The sequence below is a fragment of the Xenopus tropicalis genome, chromosome 5 (assembly GCF_000004195.4).
Source record: "Xenopus tropicalis strain Nigerian chromosome 5, UCB_Xtro_10.0, whole genome shotgun sequence".
Taxonomy (NCBI): Eukaryota; Metazoa; Chordata; class Amphibia; order Anura; family Pipidae; genus Xenopus; species Xenopus tropicalis.
Genome location: NC_030681.2, coordinates 150,420,714 through 150,434,082, shown reverse-complemented (window position 1 = coordinate 150,434,082; position 13,369 = coordinate 150,420,714). Strand labels below are relative to the sequence as shown.

The 13,369-nt window shown below is 44.4% G+C and overlaps 1 protein-coding gene across 2 annotated transcripts in view; it reads right to left on the bottom strand.

The window, feature by feature from the left end:
* Positions 1-13,369, bottom strand: part of paqr8 (progestin and adipoQ receptor family member VIII) — a 42,444-nt gene that overhangs the window by 26,845 nt on the left and 2,230 nt on the right. Inside the window, exons 2-3 of one of the 2 annotated variants that reach the window (XM_031901793.1) lie at positions 12,511-12,633; positions 12,048-12,129 (exon numbers count right to left, since the gene is read on the bottom strand). The gene's annotated coding sequence lies outside the window, so the exon portion shown is untranslated. Of the gene's footprint in view, positions 1-1,781; positions 1,875-12,047; positions 12,130-12,510; positions 12,634-13,369 lie in introns of those variants that run through there. The other variant, XM_031901792.1, reaches the window with a different exon arrangement.

Here is a 13,369-nt window from a genome sequence, read left to right as displayed (position 1 = left end):
ATGCTATTTGGGTGCTAATAATAGAATAAGCTGGGGGGCATTCATGGGTTCCCATATTTGCAGTCAGCAAGTTTGCATGTATGGTGTTTCTAGTTAAGTTTATCCCAGGCTCCTTCAGTTATTGACTCCTTCTAGCCTGTGTTGTTGCGACTGTGTGGTAGAGACATCGGCACTAAGGCACAAAGTGTGGAAACAGCTGGAAGGTTTGCACTTGGCTCATACAATTCTTAGTGCTTGCAAAATGAGTTGGACACAATTATGGGTGCAGCACCTTTCACCATGTTGGTGGGAAACGGCCGGCCCCTACCTTGTGGGTGCTTTAGGACATTAAAGACACAGACACAAGAGGCAGAAGGTAAATACAGGTGTCTCTTGTGTCTGTGTTAGCTCCACATAGAATTTTAATCCATCAGGGGCCCCAAGGGGTGCAACATTCTGCAGCCATACCTGGAGCAACAGCTGTAAAGCAAAAAAGAAAGTAGAGACGGCATATATGCACCATGAAACACATGGCCCTAGGCAAGCATTACAAAATGTTAAGATGAATTAAAGGGCACATCCTTTAAAAATAAAAGCAAACATAAAACAAGAACTTGGGAGTGTGCTGTCACATGTCTGTTTGAGGGTTTTTGAATGTTCTAGTTAGCAGAAAACTAGTTAATGGGAAACTTTCTTTTTGTGGTTTTTATATTTATTTGCTATGGTAAAGACAATTCTGCTTGCTGGCATTCAAACAGCATCTGGTTTCTAAGGCCACTTTTGTGGCTTTTAGTGAACTTCTACTTGTCTCCCCCTTCCACCTCCCAAGTCAGGCATTCAAGCCACATTCTGGTTTCTAGAACCACAACACTCTGGTCTCTATACAAAAACTGCATGGGACTCATTCCCCATAGTGCTCTTCACTTCCCACCCAGTGTTTCACAATTAGCTCTTATATCTCTCCTTGACCAAGTCCGACACCCCAGACAAAAACAGTAATTTAGTCCCCTAAATCTCTTCTGCACAAGTTACATCTGAAACCCAGACTTTTTACTGAGCAATAAGTGACCCCCAGTCCCCAATCATTCAAGTCATGAGCTGACACCCAACAGCAATTCAACCTCTGTACTGAGCAATAACTGATACTCACTCCCCTATATATCTCCTACACAAGTCATACACCCAACTGCAACCCAACCTCTGTACTGAGCAATAACTGACCCCCAGCCCCTATATATCTCCACACAACTGCATGCAACCCAACCTCTGTACTGTGTACAGTACCTATTTCTCTCTTTCACAAGTCAATACGCAAAGAGCTATCCAGCATCTGTACTGAGTATCCCAAGCCCCTAACCATGTGCATTGCCACTGCTCAACTCTACAGGTGCCTGAGATAATAAAGTAGATTCTGAATTAAGTTGAGGACTGGTGACAGGCAGCTGACCAGGCAGCTAAACCACACACCCACTATACAATTTTTGTGATACTGGTAAGCCACTTGAACAGGGGAAGTGAGTTATTGGGAGGCGGCTGATGTACAGACCGAGGCTGATATAAAGCTTTATAGATACATCAGAAAGCTGACTGAGAAGATTAATTCCCATAACTATAACTCTACACCACCGTGTTGCCAGTGCCTCTTCTATAAGTTCTTCCTCTGAAGCCGACGAGGGCAATGAGAGCTCAGGCAGAAGAATTCTAAATAACAAGCCGAAGAGCTAGAGGGGGTTCACGTTGCTGCCTCCTCTCTCCGTAACATGCACATTCCAGGCTCACAAAGTGATATAAAAGTACTATACCTTCCTGAGTGTCCCCCTTTGGCCACTGGGCGAGATGCTCCTGGGGCTGCTTCTCCTAAAAGTGCGGCTCACATTGCACAAGCAGGGTCTGAGCGTTCGGCCACAGAGGGAGCACAAACAGGGTGTGTTTATGGGAAGCGAGAGGAGGTGGGAGGAGAGAACAAGCAGAGAGAATCAGCATCAGTAGCAGGGATACAGTCACACAATACAGCTCTACTAGTTAGTTACTCGCCTGATACCCACATAGCCCATCAGCTGCAACTCACTCTGTGTATCCCTATACACACAGGCTGCAACTTACTCTGTGTATCATATCAGTATCAGGGATACACACAGGCTGCAACTCACTCTGTGTATCATATCAGTATCAGGGATACACACAGGCTGCAACTTACTCTGTGTATCATATCAGTATCAGGGATACACACAGGCTGCAACTCACTCTGTGTATCATATCAGTATCAGGGATACACACAGGCTGCAACTTACTCTGTGTATCATATCAGTATCAGGGATACACACAGGCTGCAACTCACTCTGTGTATCATATCAGTATCAGGGATACACACAGGCTGCAACTCACTCTGTGTATCATATCAGTATCAGGGATACACACAGGCTGCAACTTACTCTGTGTATCATATCAGTATCAGGGATACACACAGGCTGCAACTTACTCTGTGTATCATATCAGTATCAGGGATACACACAGGCTGCAACTTACTCTGTGTATCATATCAGTATCAGGGATACACACAGGCTGCAACTTACTCTGTGTATCATATCAGTATCAGGGATACACACAGGCTGCAACTTACTCTGTGTATCATATCAGTATCAGGGATACACACAGGCTGCAACTTACTCTGTGTATCATATCAGTATCAGGGATACACACAGGCTGCAACTCACTCTGCATATCATATCAGTATCAGGGGGGCGTCCGGTGGAGGGCCATGTGGGGGGGTTAAGGGTGCACGGTGGGGGGCCCTGCAACCCCCAGTCTGACCCTGCTCTCCTCCCTTTTAAATCTGACAGGTTTTGGGAAGCAATGTGCTATATTTATCATACAGAGCATGTGAATGCCGGCTTTACACTTCTCCTGTGTATTACTGAACTCAGTCATGGGCAGAGTCGAGCCAAGTCGGCCAGGCACCCTAGGTGACCCGGCCGGCCACCTCGCCCCCACCCCTTCTTTCTCTTCCTCCACGCCGTCCAGGGGGGAGCGCCGGGAAATCAGGCGTGGGGGTAAGAAATCCCAGATTAGGGGTTGGCAATAGCGCCCCCTCACTGTTGCCTCTTCTACCTACCCCTAGTTCCAGCCCTGGGCGGAGGTTGTACAGATACAGATAAAAGCTAAGTATTAATATGCATGTGCCCTTAGCCAGTGGGGCTGCTGTGTCATTACTTCTCATTAGCGATGCACCAAGTTCACAATTTTTGGATTCGGCCCAAACCCGAATCGTTTGTAAAAGATATGGTTGAATACCAAACAGAATATGGAAGGGTTAAAGACTTCCATGTTAATGTGACAAAAATTTGATTCGGTTCGGCCAGGAGCGTGGATTCGGCCGCATCGGAATCCTGCTAAAAATGGCGGAATCTGAACCAAATCCTGGATTCAGTGCATCCCTACTTCTTATAGTTCATTTAAGCGTGCCATATATAGCCAATTTTAGCCAGGGAGTTTGGGTCGGCAGGTACATGGTGCCCCCATTAGTATTTAGGAGTAGATATACTAAGCCATTCAATAGCTATTAGGGAGTGCAGTTTCTGCATGGCATTGCCTGATTTAGAGAGACAGTTTCAAATAGTGAACTCCAATTAGAAGCAGATTGGGCACCAGGGCCAGGACTAGGCAGAAGAGGCAGCTGCCAAGGGTGCACCGATTGGGGGGCCTCTCCTGCCTACCCCTAGTCCGCTCTCTTTAGTCATTGCCGCCAGCGCTTGTTATTATGCATTGCGACACGGGGTGGGGGGGGGTCGGGGGGCGAGGTGGCCGGCTGGTTTGCCTAGGGTGCCCGGTTGGCTTGGCCCACCCCTGTTGGGCACATATATTTGTGAGATTTTAGCACTACATTGTTACCAACAGATAACTGGGACCACTTACTCCCGCAAAGGAGTTCATATTGGGCACTTCAGAGCCGAGCCCCAGTATAAATGGCCTGCATGGCCTTCTAGCAGAGCCAAAACATTTCTGCTTTTAATCTTCCATGTCCTTTTTTAATAACCACTACATAAAATAAGGGAGGCAATAAATAAGCGCTGCAGCCATATGCTTATGGCCAGTATTGGTTAAGCATGGCATCTGCGAAAGGGTTAATAAACCACATTCTGCAGAGCTCTGAGCAGAGCAGGAAGGGAGCAACGTTCTGCATCCTGAAGCACCATCCTCGTGTGGGCCCCACAGCAAAACGTATGGGCCTTCCCTCATAGGTTTGTAACCATATTAAAGGAACAGTAGCACTAAAAAATGTTATAAACTATAGTGTATATAAATAAGCTGCTGTGTAGCCATGGGGGCAGCCATTCAAGCTGGAAAAGGCACAGGTTACATAGCAGATAACAGATAAGCTGAGTAGATTCCCATTGTATGCTACAGAGCTTATCTGTTATCTGCTATGTAACCTGTGCCTTTTTTCCAGCTTGAATGGCTGCCCCCGGGGCTACACAGCAGCTTTGATTATACAAACTATAGTAGGGTTTCTGACACAAACACACAACTTTTACCAGCACAGGGCAACAGTACATTATATTTTTACTACTTTAAAACATTATAATGTTTTGGTGTTACTGTTCCTTTAAATAAAACTGTGCGGAAATAGGGACATAACTGGGCTCTCTGAAGATCTGGGTCTTCAGCAGAAACTGGGCTTTCTTGACAAACTGGGTTCTCAAATGCAAAGTATGTGCTGCAATGTATATAAATATGTACAAGATACAAAACATGGTTAATATAGTTAACATATAAAACAAACAGTCACAACAAATACAACAAATAAATAAGACAAAAATCATAGGAATTGTCCCTCTAGGTTTGGCATGCCAGTAGGTTCCCTGGTACCATTACTAGTTAGTCCAATCCTCCTTTGCCTGTAGGCTAGCCTGCTAACTATAATACTTAATACCAAAGCGAAGACAGAAAACAGAGATAGGAAGAATGGGAGGAAATGTTCTTAATCAGGATGCCATAATTAGCTTCCTTTCTGGAGGCAAGGGTCATACACAAACTGCACTGTATAGGATTGTTTTGCCCATTCCCTTTATTTTTCTGTAAATGAAAATACAGCTACGGGATCCATTATCCAGAAACATTATTTAGAAGTCATCTCCCATAGAGTAAAAATTATTTCCTTTTTCTCTGTAATAATAAAACAGTACCTGTACTTGATCCCAACTAAGATATAATTACCCCTTATTGGGGGCAGAACAGCCCTATTGGGTTTATTTCATGGTTAAATGATTCCCTTTTCTCTGTAATAATAAAACAGTACCTGTACTTGATCCCAACTAAGATATAATTACCCCTTATTGGGGGCAGAACAGCCCTATTGGGTTTATTTCATGGTTAAATGATTCCCTTTTCTCTGTAAAAATAAAACAGTACCTGTACTTGATCCCAACTAAGATATAATTACCCCTTATTGGGGGCAGAACAGTCCTATTGGGTTTATTTCATGGTTAAATGATTCCCTTTTCTCTGTAATAATAAAACAGTACCTGTACTTGATCCCAACTAAGATATAATTACCCTTATTGGGGCAGAACAGCCCTATTGGGTTTATTTAATGGTTAAATGATTCCCTTTTCTCTGTAATAATAAAACAGTACCTGTACTTGATCCCAACTAAGATATAATTACCCCTTATTGGGGGCAGAACAGCCCTATTGGGTTTATTTCATGGTTAAATGATTCCCTTTTCTCTGTAATAATAAAACAGTACCTGTACTTGATCCCAACTAAGATATAATTACCCCTTATTGGGGGCAGAACAGCCCTATTGGGTTTATTTCATGGTTAAATGATTCCCTTTTCTCTGTAATAATAAAACAGTACCTGTACTTGATCCCAACTAAGATATAATTACCCCTTATTGGGGGCAGAACAGCCCTATTGGGTTTATTTCATGGTTAAATGATTCCCTTTTCTCTGTAATAATAAAACAGTACCTGTACTTGATCCCAACTAAGATATAATTACCCCTTATTGGGGGCAGAACAGCCCTATTGGGTTTATTTAATGGTTAAATGATTCCCTTTTCTCTGTAATAATAAAACAGTACCTGTACTTGATCCCAACTAAGATATAATTACCCCTTATTGGGGCAGAACAGCCCTATTGGGTTTATTTAATGGTTAAATGATTCCCTTTTCTCTGTAATAATAAAACAGTACCTGTACTTGATCCCAACTAAGATATAATTACCCCTTATTGGGGGCAGAACAGCCCTATTGGGTTTATTTAATGGTTAAATGATTCCCTTTTCTCTGTAATAATAAAACAGTAACTGTACTTGATCCCAACTATGTAACAAACAGAGAAGAACTTACTAAACTTACTGCACCAGCCTAAAGGTTCAACATCTTATAGCAGTAATGATCCAGGCCTTCAAAGTTGTCACTGTAACTCCCCATCTTGGATTCTATTAGAAGTGTCAGTGACACTGCACATGCTCAGTGGGCTCTGGGCAGCTGTTGGGAAGCTGAGCTTAGGGGTCGTCACAAATAATCAAGCAGAAAATGAGGCTGGCCTGTCATATAAGCTGATGCTACAGGGCTGATTATTAAATTATAAAGCTAATGGCACTGGTTTTCCACTGGCTAGAATGTAAATCGCTGGTGGGATGGCATACGTGTCGCTGCGATGACCCGAAACTTCGGGTGACTGTGGGACATCGCTGCAACATGTATGCCATCCCACTGGCGATTTACATTCTAGCCGGTGGGATGGCATTGCGGGGAGATTAGTCGCCCGTGACAACGAAGATTTGTTGCAGGGCGACTAATCTCCCCATGTACCACTGCCCTTAGGGTGAAGACACACAGAGCTACTAGTAGCAGCTACTTGTTACGTGTGTTTTAGCAGAGGCAATTCCCAGTATGGCAGGGGATTTTCTGGTATTTAGTAGCTGTGACAATTAGCTGCTACTAAGTAGCTCAGTGTGTCTTCACCCTCAAAAACAGTTCTTGCCTATGACAAAATGTGTCAAGATTTCGCCCCCAAAACGCTATTTGCATTTCGGCACAGAAATGAGGTATAATTTCTTTACAGGAATTATACCTTATTCACAAGTGCCCCAGTGGAGCTTACAATCCAGGTGCCATATAAAGGTCCCCATACACGGGCCGATAGTAGCTGCCGATAATTCGGCAGCTAATCGGCCCGTGTATGGGCACTTCCGACGGGCCTGCCAGTGTATGGGGACCTTTACATTCTCTGTGAAACTGCCCAAGCACTGCTTATCTGTTGGAAAGACAGACTGTAAGCTCTTAGGGTCACATTACACTCAGGACCATGCAGACCTCTGTCTGTTTGGGCATCGGCTGGCTTTGCACATGCAGTGAGATCCATGATGGGGGTTTCTCCTGCCTTCTGTTTACTATGTACATATAATTTCCCCGCATTGTGCCGACGCATCCAATAGGTTTCTATGGAAATCGCTTGATTCTGGTGAGACTTTGAACTTCTCTTTTTTTCTTTGACATGATGATACGATATGGATTTCCCTACAGAATAAAGAGCCGGAGACAAGGCATATGAAATAGAGGAATATTAAATATATTTCTGTTTTGTGCTATAAATAAAATGCATTCTGCAACTTATAAAACTGTTATTTTATTATCTGGATTCAATCGTACGGACAGGCCTGCTACGGCTTGCCAGCACTACAGCATAATCCATCACAGGCAACAAGCCCAAAGCAGAACTAGCCTTCACATTAAGATATTGCTTCCTGGGAATTATACTGTGCCTTTGGGCTGATAGGAAAGACAAGCAGGACCTTGTTCCCTTCCCTACCAAATATCTGGAACCTATATAGCACTTCCGTGTAGATAAACCGTTTTATAGGTATTGCACCCCTTATCTGGCAACCTGATATCCAGAATGCTGTGGATGTTGGGATGCTAGGAGGCCCACTGGTTTTCCATACCTCCCAACATTTGAAAGATGCAAAGAGTGATAAAAAGAAATCCTGCATGTAGCATTGGGAATATTGTTTGGCCATGCCCATTTATGTGACCCCCAAATTACCACAGAATTTGGCAGGTTATGTAAAGTTTGAACACATTTCTGACAAAAGCTACTTGTCTAATTAAGTTTGAGAAACATTGTATCATTTTTGGTGTTCCATAGAGGAGAAATGAAGGACTTTTCAATAAGAACCTGGGACTGCGGGCTGAGCAGAGGTATGGTTTTCTACTGTCCCTGATTTTATAGGACTGCCATAAATCAGTGTGTAGGCTACAACTGGGTCTGGGCATGGCCACAGCATGGGACCTTACCCAGTAAAATGTCCCATTATGCACCAAACGCGAGGGGCAATGACCAATACACTCTACAGTAATGGACTATGTTGCAGCCATATTGGACTCGATAAGTGAATGAGATCTTTGCATTTGTCTTGTTTCATTAGAGCTTTCTGCTTGCAGATTCAGCCTTGCCTACAAGTGTTCTGCTTTCCCCTGCTTGTTCCTTACAGGAACCATCCAGCCAATCGCAAGTTGGCCTTGAGGTGGGCAATATCGAATTGAGTATAATGACAGTAATAGTAACTCAGGGCCCGGAACTAGGAGTAGGCAGAAGAGGCAGCTGCCTAGGGTGCAACGATTGGGGGGTGCCAGGCAGAAGCCTCTCCTGCCTACTCCTAGTCCTCCTCCTCTGTCATTGCCCCCGCTGCTTGTCATTAGCGGTGGAGGCAATGACCATTTGGATCACACCCACCCCCCCTGCACCTCTCCCCCCCTCACTTGTGCTTTGGCGCGCATTTGCCGCTCTGGGGGGGTGGGAGAGTGGCCTAGGGCGCCCGGTCGGCTTGGCCCACCCCTGTAGTAACTGTACACCAACACAACATGGAGAATGTGACTTGAAAGCATAAAAAGAAATTGGCCACAAATCCTGACATTTTGGTCAAAAATGGCTCCCCAGTGTATTCCATTAGCAGATGGACACTGCTTCAAAAGACTGTGGAAATAACAAGGGCTGCAGTCCCAAATGTTCCCAAATGTTCTCTTCTGATTTCCCATATTGTCCATATCCAACTATTTGGCTACCGGATCACAGTTGAGCAAGAACCCTAGAAAGCAGGATACATCGGGCAGCTGTTCTGGACTTTCTAGTGCTCTTAACTCATGGTTTCCCGGGTTGGATCGGGCCACCCACCCCATAATTCCATGTAGGCCTCTGCCAGCTGTGTAGGGCCGTGCAGACATGTTTGTAAATATGAAGTGAATCATGTACAAATCTATCCTGTGTTTGTTTTCATTTACAATTTTGATTGCTATAAAACTATAGCTTGAGGGACTACGCCCTAACCTGGATACAAGCTTCCCTGGCATATTTTAGTTATTTACATACAGTAAGATCAGTGTAGGAGAATTAATTCCAGAGGATAAAACAGGTTGGGGTTGATTAAATACCCCACAAAAGGTCCATTGACAGAGCATTATTAAGGCGCTTATTCCCACAGTGCCTTTGTTGGGGCCGGCAGAGAAAGCCGAGGGGTATTATGTTTTAGCGGGGCCTCTGCTCCGCTTCCCACACTCCATTCATTCTCCTAGAGCTTGGCGCTGCTCCAGGGGCCCGGCGTGTCCCTACCGGCAAGGATGGGGGAAGTGTTTGATTTGTCGCTGAACTACAATTCACTGCATTGCAACGCTGCTTCACCTTTAGCCCCTTGCGATCCCCTTCCTGCATTTATTATATTTTTCCTTGTTCTCTGGGGGAGTTAGAAGGAGCTTTTCTTAGCAGTGGGATCCAGTTTGGCTCAGTACCAAAGAATTTCCTAAGGCCTGTACAGGGATTGCATTGTCAGCCTGCAACTCACACAGCCCGGCTCCTAACTAAGCTCATACAGCACAGAAAATATAAAAATCCAGAAGAGGCTTAATTAAAGGGGAAGTTGCTTTTCCATTTGTATCAATATTCCCAGTATATTCCCATATAACCAGTAAGTATGTCCTTAGCTCTCCAACTATATTTACCACAAATAAAATATCTTTCTTCTCTCACCTAACATAGGGGCTGCCATTTTACCAAGATCTAAAAGTAACACTGTCATGGGAAAACATGTTTTTTTTTCAGTTAATGCTTATCTAGCAGAATCCTGCATTGTAATCTGTTTTTCCCATGGGGCTAGCCATATTCTTCATTTCCCAGGGTGCCACAGCCATGTGACCTGTGCTCTGATAAACTTCACTCACACTTTACTGCTGCGCTGCAAGTTGGAGTGATATCCCCTCACCCCCAGCAGCCGATCAGCAGAACAATGGGAAGGGAGCAAGATAGCAGCTCCCAGTAGGTATCAGAATAGCACTCAATAGTAAGAAATCCAAGTCCGGCTTGGGACTCCTCCAGTTACATGGGAGTAGGAGAAACCATAGGTTATCTGAAAGCAGTTCTAATGTGTAGTGCTGGCTGAAAGCTCAGACTCAGGCACAATGCACTGAGATGGCGCCTACACACCAATATTACAGCTACAAATACATTTGTTGGTTCAAGAATAAAATGTTAAATGGCAGAGGGAATTATTTGCTATGTAAAAAGTGTAGAAATAAAAAGTACCCCATAACAATCATGACGTTATCCCTTCAAGCAACGCCATAAGACTGTAGGGGGTAGTGTTTAGGTTTGCCCATGCATATACATTGATACTGTACCTCCAGAGGGTGCTGGGAGTTGTAGTTCACTGAAACTCTAAGGCCACAGCTTTATGAACTTGCATTGTGTGCCTGACCTTGGGGGATGCACAGCTAAAGTCTGATCTCATTGATCCCCAAAGGGTTCGTTTTGTTTGTGTCTGTTTGGCTTTATGTGCAGTTGTGATGAGAGTAGAATAAACACGGCAGCCTCCCACAGGCTTTCTCTTTCCATAAGATGTTTGTATTGAGGCGTCACCGCGTTCCTTCAAATGCCTCAGCAGGAAATCAAATTAGGGCCCCTGTGTCTGCTCCTTATTCTAAGGCTCTGCTTGTTTCCTCTGCATGGCTCCTGTGCATGGGAGTAACTGCTACGGGAAGGTCATGTGACATCATCATGGCAGTTCATTCTTATGGGTCTTTGTGAAACCACCATGATCACATTTTTATTTCTAAATGACACTGTTACACAGAAAATAATTCCCTCTGCCATTTAAACTTTTATTCTTGAACCAACAAATGTATTTGTAGCTGTAATATTGGTGTGTAAGCGCCATCTCAGTGCCTTGTGCCTGAGTCTGAGCTTTCAGCCAGCGCTACACATTAGAACTGCTTTCAGCTAACCTATTGTTTCTCCTACTCCCATGTAACTGGAGGAGTCCCAAGCCGGACTTGGATTTCTTACTATTGAGTGCTATTCTGATACCTACTGGGAGCTGCTATCTTGCTCCCTTCCCATTGTTCTGCTGATCGGCTGCTGGGGGTGAGGGGGGGGGTATCACTCCAACTTGCAGCGCAGCAGTAAATTGTGCCTGAGTCTGAGCTTTCAGCCAGTGCTACACATTAGAACTGTTTCAGCTAACCTATTGTTTCTCCTACTCCCATGTAACTGGAGGAGTCCCAAGCCGGACTTGGATTTCTTACTATTGAGTGCTATTCTGATACCTACTGGGAGCTGCTATCTTGCTCCCTTCCCATTGTTCTGCTGATCGGCTGCTGGGGGGGGGATATCACTCCAACTTGCAGCGCAGCAGTAAAGTGTGCCTGAGTCTGAGCTTTCAGAAGGAGCCAGCGCTACACATTAGAACTGCTTTCAGCTAACCTATTGTTTCTCCTACTCCCATGTAACTGGAGGAGTCCCAAGCCGGACTTGGATTTGTTACTATTGAGTGCTATTCTGATACCTACTGGGAGCTGCTATCTTGCTCCCTTCCCATTGTTCTGCTGGGTACGGGCACAAGTGATGTGGGCCCTAAGGAGGGCAATATACCCATTGTAAATAAGCCTTTAGTTTTACAACCTTATGACCATGATGTGCTGTAACTGGATCTTAAAGGAGAAGGAAAGGTATAATCACTGGGTGGGGGGGGGGGGGGGGTGAGTGCTTACATAGAGTTACTAATTGCTTACCTGAGACTTTTGCTCAAAACTGCACAGGCCTGGGGTACTACTGTAGCAGCGCTACATTTTTTGCTTGTGTCCTGGGGCTAAACTGATAAATGGAGAAGCAAAAACACATAGAAATTTTTAAAAGTCCAGATACAAGGCTGATTAGTAATAAATTTAGATTCACTTTACACATCAGCATAGAAATCAGTGCAGTCTGCATCAAAATTGATTAATAATTTCTAATGATTTCACACAACCCATAAGCTTAGCTTCTCCCCAGCAGCCCAGAGCCCACTGAGCATGTGTGTGCCACCGACACACAAAACAAGATCCAAGATGGGGGGAGCTGCTGTGGACAAATGTAAAGGCCTGGACCATTATATCAGGGTTTATTTCTCCTTTGAATTGCATATAAGACATGCCAATTATTGAGTTTCATCAGAACAAGCAAGTTAAATAAAAATAAGTAGGGTGCAGTACTTACCAACATCACTATCCCTGCTTATGGACTGAGCCCTACCCCCTGCTAAGGAAATTTCAGGGTCGGACAAACACTGTTCAGACAGCCGATCCTGTATGTTCTTTATTACTTGGATGGGTTTAGACCCTGTGGGTTGTAACTGCAGAATTAGCTGGTGATAAAATATCACTGCATTTACAGAAACCATATTTCCAACTAATCAGTGAGCAGTAAATTCTGTGAATTAGAAGAATAAAGTTATTATATTTATTAAATCTGCACACAAATAAAAGCAGTAACTGAAACCAAGCACACAAGGTACTGCAGGCAGAGGGTTCAGAGCCTGGCACAGATGCGCCGCGGGTCACGTTTCATTTCATAGTAAGAGGAGTCGGCTAAATAACTTGGCACAGGGGCAGCAAGAAGCCTGAATGAAAAGCTTAATTAGCTCCTGATAAGAAACACTGAGACCTTCCCAACTGGGTCACTTTGCTCTGATCCAGCTGGGGACTAGTCTGAGCCAAGCGCCACATCATTTCTCCGGTTACACGGGCAGCCATTAATTATACATGGAGCAGCCCAACTGTTACCAAGTATTTATGCACAGGCCTACCCCCTGTTACACACAGCACTACTAGCAATGCATTTATATGGAACTGGTATTATCCCTTATAATACATGAGTGATACTCAGAGTTCCCTGTATAACTCAGCCTGCAGCCTTGTGCCTTTATATGGGCACAGAACCCCTCAGTGACTGCTAATATCCTTATCATTTACAGTAGGGGGTACATTATCCCTTATAATACATGAGTGATACTCAGAGTTCCCTGTATAACTCATCCTGCAGCCTTGTGCCTTTATATGGGCACAGAACCCCTCAG